The 9,356-nt window shown below is 52.6% G+C and overlaps 1 long non-coding RNA gene across 2 annotated transcripts; it reads right to left on the reverse strand.

Annotated features, from left to right (window-relative positions):
• Positions 1-2,152: 2,152 nt before the first annotated feature.
• Positions 2,153-4,873, reverse strand: LOC136995919 (uncharacterized). 2 transcript variants are annotated; one of them, XR_010887431.1, is made up of 4 exons: positions 4,716-4,873; positions 4,442-4,630; positions 4,082-4,165; positions 2,153-2,457 (listed from the first exon to the last, which is right to left on the reverse strand). It is a non-coding gene; the product is annotated as an uncharacterized lncRNA (long non-coding RNA). The 2 variants fall into 2 exon arrangements; XR_010887430.1 differs by having other exon boundaries at positions 4,442-4,873.
• Between the last annotated feature and the right edge of the window lie 4,483 nt (positions 4,874-9,356).

Here is a 9,356-nt window from a genome sequence, read left to right on the forward strand (position 1 = left end):
GGCCACTGTGACCTGTGCGGGCCACTGTGACCCATGGGGGGGACCGACGCCTCACAGAGGGCTGCTGGGCGGGGGCCAGGCACGGCTGCAGAGGGACCCCCAGGCGAGGGGGTCCGGGGCACTAGAGGGGACTAGAGGGGTCCAAAAGGGGGCTGGAGGGCCAGAAGACAGCTCTGGGGGAAAAGGAATGCCAAAAGAGCAGTCCAGAACACCCTAGAGGGGACCTCAGGGGCCTACATGGCCAAAAAATCACTCTGGGGAACAGGGAAGACAGCTGGAAGGGTTCTGAGGAGACTGGAGGGGTGCTAAAGGGGGCTGGAAGGCCAGAAGAGAGCTCTGGGGCACGATTTTGACTCAAAGAGGGGTCCGGAGAGCACTAGAGGAGTCCTAGGGGGTCTAGAGGGCCACTAGAGGACTCTGGGGCCTGATTTTGGCCAAAAGAGGGGTCCTGAGCAGACTAGAGGGTCGCTGAGAGGGCTGGAGGAGCAAAGCAGGGCTCCGGGGCATAACAAAGGCCTCAGGAGGAGTTTTGAGCGGACTAGATGGGTCCTAAGGGGACTTGAGGGCCAGAAGACAGCTCTGGGACACAAAGAAGGCAGAAAGAGTAGTCCAGAGTGCACTAGAGGGGTGCTAAGGGGAGCGGAGGGCCAAGAGAGGTTTGCAGGGGGAAACTAAAAGGTCAAAGGAGGGGCCAAAGCAGAACCCCTGAGCGACAGACCCTCAACAACAAACTAAACAATAAACCTTAAGTGAAAAACTTCAAAGCCTCAGCTTTAAGCAAGAAACACCAAAGCACCCATGAGCATGAGAACAGTACAGAGAAGCCAAGGGGTTTGCCCACAGCTTAAGAAGTTTCCCCTTCGTTTAGAAGGGCAGCAGAACAGCAAGACACGCACCAGAATCATGTTACAGCTGCTGTTTATAGGCTCGGTCTTAGCCACCATTCAAACGTGAGCACGTACAAGAATTACGCCACTGGATTGCACTAAGCTGCACTTCCACTGAACCTACCTGAAACACCGCAAGCACTAATTCATCTCTCTTACAGACCATTAATATTTTTGGTCCTCTCAGCTCCATGGGCAAACAGCCACAGCCAATGACACCAGTAACCACCGAGGGCAAAACCACCTTCCACCTCCCAGCCCTGCTCACATACAGCGCAGCCCCAGGACGTAGCTGTGTCCACGCTGCAAGTCAGAGCTCGTCCTCCATGGACGGCCGCAGAGCTCCGCAGAGCTCCCAGCTGTGACGACGCTCCTTTGACTGCCGGACTATGCTTCAGCACCTGCAAAGCGGCCAGAACGGTTACTGAGAGGCACAGCCCTCCTAGAACTACTCCCTAGTCCAAGGCCCGGAATTGTTTCCGCAATTATGACTGACCCTCTGTGCTCCTTCAGTCACCCTCTCTGGCTCCGTTTCATCACAGGGATGTCACAGCAACCCTCACATACAATCAGGCTCGCTCAGTCACCTGGCCACCTCCAGCCTTCGGTAGATGATCCTCCTCAGGGAAACTGCCACTGACAGACACCTTCAGAAAGCGCTGTCCAGCCAAGGCAGGATAAAAACTAAGGCCTCCAGAAACTCCAAACTCTGCAGAGACTGAGCTGATGGGAAACTGACTCTGGCCGGGACAGTGCCAGGAGGAGGATTTTGCTTCACTCGCTCAGGCTGCCTAGCGGACAACACAAGTGGCCCAAGTCAGACAGACCCTGCTGGAAAGCCCTATGACATGGCCGCGTGCCAGAAAGCAGAGTCGAGCACAGGCTCCTGGAAGAGGAGCAGAGCAAGGCTGATGTAGGGAAGACACCAGTTTGCGTAAAGGCAGACCTGACAGAAAAGCGGGCTCGATGCCAGCGCCGCGATCACGACTCGAGCTGCACCACGCGGCAGCCCCGTCTGCCCGCAGGCGGCCAAGACACAGGAACCGCGGGCTGCGCCGACGAGCAGGACAGATGACCGCAGCAGCTCCGGAGCGCCCTGCCACGAGCACCTGTCCTAACGCCCGAGTACTCGGAGCCTCTGCTGCTCTCTGCCTCCATGACACCTTCCTTTCCCAGGAGCCTCTTCACTGCCTGCTCCATCCCCCACTGCATCTTTGGCCCATTACTGCTCCCCCGCTGCACAGCCACAGCCCTCCACACGCAGAGTCACTGCAGAGGTGTCTGACATGACTGGAACCAGGCAGACTGATGGGACCCACTGGTCGCTGCTGGCACCGGACAGAGTGACAGGGAAAGAAAGAGAAGGATGGCGAGCTGGACAGAGGGACAGGGAGTGGAACCGGATGGATCCAGTCAGCCTGGAAAAGCTCTCGCCACACTCCAACCCACTTGTCTGCCGAGCACGCAAAGTCCCTGCAGAGGTGTCTCACAAGACCCGAACCAGGCAGATTGATGGGACCCTCTGGGTGTTGCTGATCATCTCTGCTGAGTGCCAACTGCCTCTTGGTACCTGCCACACCAGACAAAACACAAAGCAATGACAGACCTTCAGCTGGGCACAGGGACAGAGAGCAGAACAGAAGAAAAGAGGGATAAAGAGCTTGGCAGACGGATGGAGAAAGAAAGAGAAGACTAGAGACCTGGCCCCAGGGTTAAGGGTGCTGCACAAAGGAATAGACAGAGAGGGATAGAGGGCCAGACAGATGGATGGAGGGCTGCACAAAGGACTGGGGAGCAGAAGAGGGAAAAAGAGAGATACAGAGGTGGACAGAAGAATAAAGAGAGGAAAGGAGGGACGGGGAGGCAGACAGAGGGACAGGCAGCAAAGAGAAGGGGGGAGAACCAGAGAGAGGAATGGGGACTGGAAGAGAGGGACAGGGAGCTGGTCAGAGCAATGGGAAGAGAAAGAGAAGGATGAAGAACCAGCCAGAAGGGTGGGGAGAGAAAAAGAGGGAGGGAAAGTCAGACAGAGAGATGGGATAGAACAGCAGAAAAGAGGGATAGGGAGGCCAATAGATGGATGGGGAGCTGAACAGAGGGAGGGAAATAGAAAGAGAATGTGGGAGAATGGTTAAGCGAGAGAGGGCATGATCTCTTAGAAGTGAGCAATCCTGCCTTCATGATGAAGGGAGGATCCCACGGCTATGTGAACTGTCCTTGAACATTCCTAGACCATTACAAAAGGGAAAGGCAAGTAGTGGTAAACAAGTAAAGGAGGGGGCCGACAAGCCCCTCCACATGAACAGCAACTTTGCACCAATCATATATCCGCTTTAGGTGCATGGACAGAAGTAAACCAATCATACAGCTATTGCTAGTGCATGCTTATTGCTTGTCTATATATACTCTGTGTAAGCTCTAATAAAGGGAGAACGACCATACTCATATTGAGACTCATCGTTACTCCGGGTCCGTCCCCCCACTCCGACAAGAGAAGGCTGTAGAGGAGGACAGAGGGCTGGAGAGGCAAAGAGAGGTACAGAGAGACAGATGAGAGCGGCAGAAGGCAGAAGGATGGGGAGGCGGACAGAAGGACAGCGAGCAGGTAGTGGGATAGGGAGAGGAAGAGGAGCTGGATAGAGCGACAGGGAGCCAGTCAGAGGGATGTAGGTATTGACAGAGGGATGGAAAGCGTACAAGAGGGATGGGCAGCTGGGCAGAGAAAAGAGTAGCTAAACAAAGGGATGAGGCACTGGACCGAGCCATGGGGAAAGAAAGAGAAGGATGGAGAGCTGGACAGAGGGACAGGGAGCAGAACTGGATGAATCCAGACAGCCTGGAACAGCCCTTGCCACTCTCCATCCCCGTTCACCTGCCAAACACGCAGAGCTCTCTGCACACCACTGTGCCCAAAGCCCACTTGTGGGTCTGCTGGCCTGTTTCCCTACAGCTCCAGGGTGTCTGCGTCTGCAAGAGCGAGGGTGCGCGCACAGGCACAGACTGGGGAGGAACTTTGTGTTCAGTCACGGTATTTTACTACTCCTTGTGCCTTAGCCCCTTTCAGAGGCTTAACCCCAAATTCTCTCAGCCCTTAACAACTTCAGTACCCACGGCACCTAGTTTTTCCACTCTCCAGTCTTCCTTGCTCTTTCCCGTCTTGTTTGAAAATCCTTCCAGACCCCTTCTGTACTTACATGCTTCCTTAAAACAGTATCACCAAAATCAACAAAATGGGCTGAGCCGCTCCTCTTCAAGTTGCGAGCCCTCAGAATGTCAGCCTGCAAATGAATCAAACCACCAAGGTCACTGGGAGAGTCTCGTTTTGGAGCTCTTCCCCCCCCCCCAAAGCTTTAATGATGGTTCCCAAACCTGGGCAAACACAGATCCTCCTCTAAGCACTGTAGCGGTTTTTATTCTGGGGTCCCAAGTTGCTGTTATGACATTAAGCAGCCACCTTGTGGCCTCGCTAGCAACAGCAATGCTGTAGCAACTGGGCTACCAGGCGCTATTCCCCCCCTCCTTTGCTGGTCCGTGAATTGTGGCTTATTACTCACAAGTCCGGTAAGGACGTGGCCGACCCTCCTATGGCCAAAGGCTTCTCGTCAGGACCAGGCAGAGAACCTTTCCATCGGCATTTGGAGTCTCCTGGCTGCTCTTGACACGTGATAACTTACAAAGGGCTGAGGGCGGGAGCCTGTAGTTCTTCATGGCGGCATACAGTCGTTCCCCGATGTTCTGAACACCTAGAATTAACACAATTTATAAATACAAAAATATTACCACTATAGGGTATAAAGCCAAGTTAAAATTTCTGCAGCCAAAGAAAACCTCTTCATGTCTGACAGAACGAGCCATATGCACCAGCGCCTATAGCTCAAGGCTAGCAACCCCTCCCAGGCGACATTCTTCTGGCAGGCTGCGTAGCTGAACTCCTCTGTCTTGCCTAAGAGTCTCTGCTGGGACATAACAACTTTGTCAGCCAGTGCTTGTTGATGGAGGCATAGTAAAATCCATTGCCCTACAAAAGTATAAAGCAAAGCAAAAAAACAAACAAAAAAAACATTCAAAGCTCTGCAGAGAATCATAAGAATCCAAAGCTGTTTATAAGCACAAAAGCGGATCTAATACACGCACAAGCAAGGTAAACGAGAATACGCAAGCCACAAATACCGCTTCCCCCAATCTCTGTTTTGGAAGCTATGACAACAGTCGGGCTTGCTGTGAAAGGGAAGTTAGACTAAGAAGCCGCTAGAGATTAATCTTTCAGAAGCCTCCTGTGTCCACATTTTTGGCACAACCGTGCTCTGTCAATTCAGACACGCACAAGAAGAGCCACTTCTTGTAACACTTGCACAGTAAACCCCCTCACCCCACTGCGCCCCGCTTGTTAAGATTAGTGCCCGCTGTGCCACTTGGATAGATGATACTCTGCTGTCTATTCACTTCCCTGACATTAGCTACTTCAGAGGGAATTGAGCAGATTGGATTGCCTCTGTCCTCTCAAAGGTGAAAGTCTCAAAGACAGTTACAGCCCAGACTGCCGCTAAACAGTCTTTCTCACAGCGGGAGAATTTTTGTTCTGGCCCCAAAGGGGATGTAAGGATGATGCTACTGGCACCCACTTTCCCTTACTGCTGTTTTCTAACGGTGCTGCTCCCATGGACTCAGCAGATGTGGAAAGCATTACTGAAAAAGGCTGGCCTTGTCCTGGGAATTCGAGGGCAGCAGATTTTACAGCCACTTCTTCCAGTTCAGTGAAAGCAGCCTCACGTTCCTTGTTCCGTTCCTGACTCCTTTCCAGTCATTTCCACCACAGTCTGCTGATACCAGCAAAGCTATGTTAACACTACAGGAGGAAATTAAATCCTCCTAAAACTGCTCTAAGTTGGAACTGATGAGAAGGAGCCTTAACTCCACAAGGCTTTAACCTTTCTTCCATCTACTGTCTTCCCGTTTCCCCAAGTACCATTGCCAGGTAATTAACCTGGGGCTGCGCTAACTGAGCCTTCCTGAAAGCGCTCTCTTAACTTTACAATTTGGACACTTCTGTCTCTCTGTCTCTTCAGTAACTCTGGCCACTTGACCACCATTCCCCTAAGGTAATAGTTTGCTGTCTTGTAGCTCTTAAAGTATGATGCATCATAGATGCATAAAGTCACACGCGCAGAAATATATGTACATAGCATACTTTTTGTAATGCGTACAGACCTTCCATTGTATGCTGGTGATCTATTATTTCGACCGCTATTAATGGCGATCCTTCCTCGCCAGGAGGAATGGGCTTTCCCTTTTTGGGCGATGGAGTTGGTTCCAGCTCTCAGTTGCTTCCATTTGATTTCATTACTTCAGCTTGCTTACATTTTTCTGGTCTCTTCAGCTTCAGCCATGGCAATTAATCTAAAAATTAAATATTATATCTTTCCCTTTCTATATATGCACGTATGATAACAAAACGGAACGGGTTACTTGGTTCTCAGTGCTGCCTCTGGGAGGCCGAAATAACTAACAGTCATTATCAAGAGTTACCTTAGTTACCCATGCCAGAACACCTCCTTCTGTAGCAGTTTCTGGTGATATCAAGGGTCCGCTAAACTGCATTTTGGCTTCCTTGTTTCATCCCATCCCTTCAGTATTGATCACAAAAAACCTGCTTGTCCAGCTTTTCTCTTTGTCAGCATTTCCTGTCATTGGTTCCACCTCCGTTAGAAAGAGATAAACTTGCATTTTACTTGCAGTGAAACACTACTTAGATTTATGCATGTTCTTTTTCTCTTTACCGTGTTCTTTTCTTTTTTTTTTCTTTTTCTTAAAGGAAAGGTCTTAATACAGCACTTTGCATCATACATTGCAGGGTAAACAGTTTGGAAACATGACATACAGCAATTAGGGCTAGGTTAATAGACAGGGAGGCACATCACCTAATACTTACCTACACCATCTTCCATGAAACCTGATTTTTATTCTGCTTCAGTATTATTGTTACTGTTCAGTATCCTTTCTCAAACCCTTGTATACACACGCTTAACCGACAAGTCTCTCAGTCTTTAGCTACACGGAAGTACAACAGCACTTGATTTGCCTCTCTCTGCTTCAAACCTATTACTTTTTTGATACAGCTCCTAGATTCCTCTTACGCTCGGATGCCGACCTCACAGGTGATGACCAAAATGAACAACTGGATCACTAGGTCTAGCTGCTTCTCTTCAAGATGCCCCTCTTCGGTGGGCTACCCTGCCAAACAAACCGAGAAGACTGATGAGGCTGTGAGGGTATCAGATCCTTGGACCACTTCTCCAAGGCTTTCTGGGTGATTGACATAATTGCTTCTCTTCACATTACTCAAAGCCACATTCATCTATTACCTAAGACTAAACTGTTTCTATTTGAAGAGGGGACTGTTGTTTGTTGAAACTTTACATATAGTCCATAACCTGCTATGCATCATCTCTAGTCCCTTCTGCTTTCACAACACTTTCGGTAATTAAAGGTGGTAATTAAGAGCACCCATTGTCCTATGAGCTGGAGTAAGACATTTCTCCTGCTCTGAGGAGGTGCCTAAAACCCATGCTGTTTTCTGTAGCATCACTGGGGCTTCCCATAGCCCATCAGTGCTCTCTTAGGCTTTTCCCGAGACTTTTATTTTTTTAGGTTATTCCTTAGCCTGTAATTTTATGTCAATGCTCTCCCTAAGCATTGTGCACAGCATGATTATCCCAGGTCAGCCACCTTTACAGAGTCCTCTTGCACACACAGAGGCTACTAAGATGTGGCTCAGAAGAAAAGAGAGAAAAATCTGTTTGTCAGCTGTGCACCCACCCGTCAAGATTCTTCACCAAGAAGTGCTGTAAATTCCCTTTTCTCTAAAGTGGGACCAAGTCAAGGGGGAGACACAGATCACCCCCCATATTTATTAGAACACCTCACTGCTGTGGGGACTGGCTCTGGGAGTGGTTTTAGGATTGTTTGGGGCTTTGGGACAGAGTTTAGGGGAAAGTCTGGAGTCAGTGACCATGTTGCGGCAGGGTTTGGAGGCATTTAGAGGTCTGTGGGGCTGTTGGGGCAGGACTTGTGGGTGGTTTAATGGCTTTGGGGGGGCTGGTTGCAGGAAGGGTGGGAATCTGCAGGGCCCTCAGGGTGGGGGGGGCCATCCCAGATGCGCAGTGAGCGCGTAGGGGTGCCGCATGTGGCTGTCAGCTTTGCAGGAGGAGCCACTGGTCTCCTGCCCCATGAGAGGGGAGGAGGAGGAGGAGGGATCTATGATCTTGCAGAGAATGCCAGAAGAGGCAGCAGGGAACTCCCCAAGGGCCCCATATCCCAGAAGAGCTGTGAAGGACCCTACGTGCCAGACAAGAGGAGGCATCAGGCTGCTGGGCCACTGCTGGAGACATCCAGACCCCTGTGCAGCACATGAGTGCCCGGGGAGCCGTCAGAGGCAACGGAGGACCTGTCACCACATACTGCACTGGGGAAGCCCATGGCTTTGGGGGAGCCGTACAGGAGGGAGCAGGGCTCAGCAAGGCTCAGCAGGGCTTTCAGTCGGTTGGTGCCCGCGTTGGCTGGTGACCACAGTCTGTGCCTGGGGGTGGGGGAGGCTCCAGGTGCCTGGGAGTGTCGTTCTTCTATCCATCTTCTTGCTTGCCTAGCCACAACTCTCAAGGAAATAACCTGGGGCTGCACTAATCGTACCTCATGTACAATTGAAGTGACCTTCAACCTGCTGGGTCCAGAAGTTTTAAACCTCCTCGGGACTTACCAGCACTCTCGGGCGTGCCTGCCATAACAGGAGCCGTCCTCCCATGGACACCACGCCACAACCCTGCTCTGGGGCCCGCCTGCCTCCCCGCTCCTCCGGGCCGCATCCGCAGGGGCGAGTGCACGCCCCGGCCCGCGCTGGGGAGGAACTGGGGCCCTAAAGGTGACACACGACTGGGCGCCAGGCCCAGTCCCTGCCACCCCTTGCCCTGCACTGCTGCCTCCACACACCAATGGCACCAGCAGCCAGGATGCAACCTGACGCCCGCAGCCGCCCAAAGGCCTGCGCTCGCCTCACCGGCACCCCCAGATCCTCGACTCCAGGCGGCCTTGGCCCTCACCCACCACCGCCACCAAGCGAAAATGCCAGCCCCACTTGCCGCCATGCTGCTCCCCGCTGCCGCGCATGTGCAGGCCACCAACGCAGCGTGGCTGCAGCGAGGGCCCGGTGCTTGAGCGCTGTGCGTGCGCTGGCTACGGACCGAGCGGGAGGGGCAGGGGGGAGCAGGGGGAGCGGGAGTGAGGTGAGACCTGCAATGGCGCCCTCGCGTGCTTGCGGCATGGTGCCGCAGCCGGCCAGCTCGGGCGTGTAAACCGCAGCCCACTGTGGCCCCGTGGGGCTCCCACCAAGCAACGAGCGCCCCGAGGCTGCCCGTGCCCGTGCCCGTGCCTGTGGCGGGCATCAGCAAGCAGGCTCTGGTGCTGCCCCGGTGAAAG

This window comes from Apteryx mantelli, unplaced genomic scaffold (genome assembly GCF_036417845.1).
Source record: "Apteryx mantelli isolate bAptMan1 unplaced genomic scaffold, bAptMan1.hap1 HAP1_SCAFFOLD_180, whole genome shotgun sequence".
Classification (NCBI taxonomy): Eukaryota; Metazoa; Chordata; class Aves; order Apterygiformes; family Apterygidae; genus Apteryx; species Apteryx mantelli.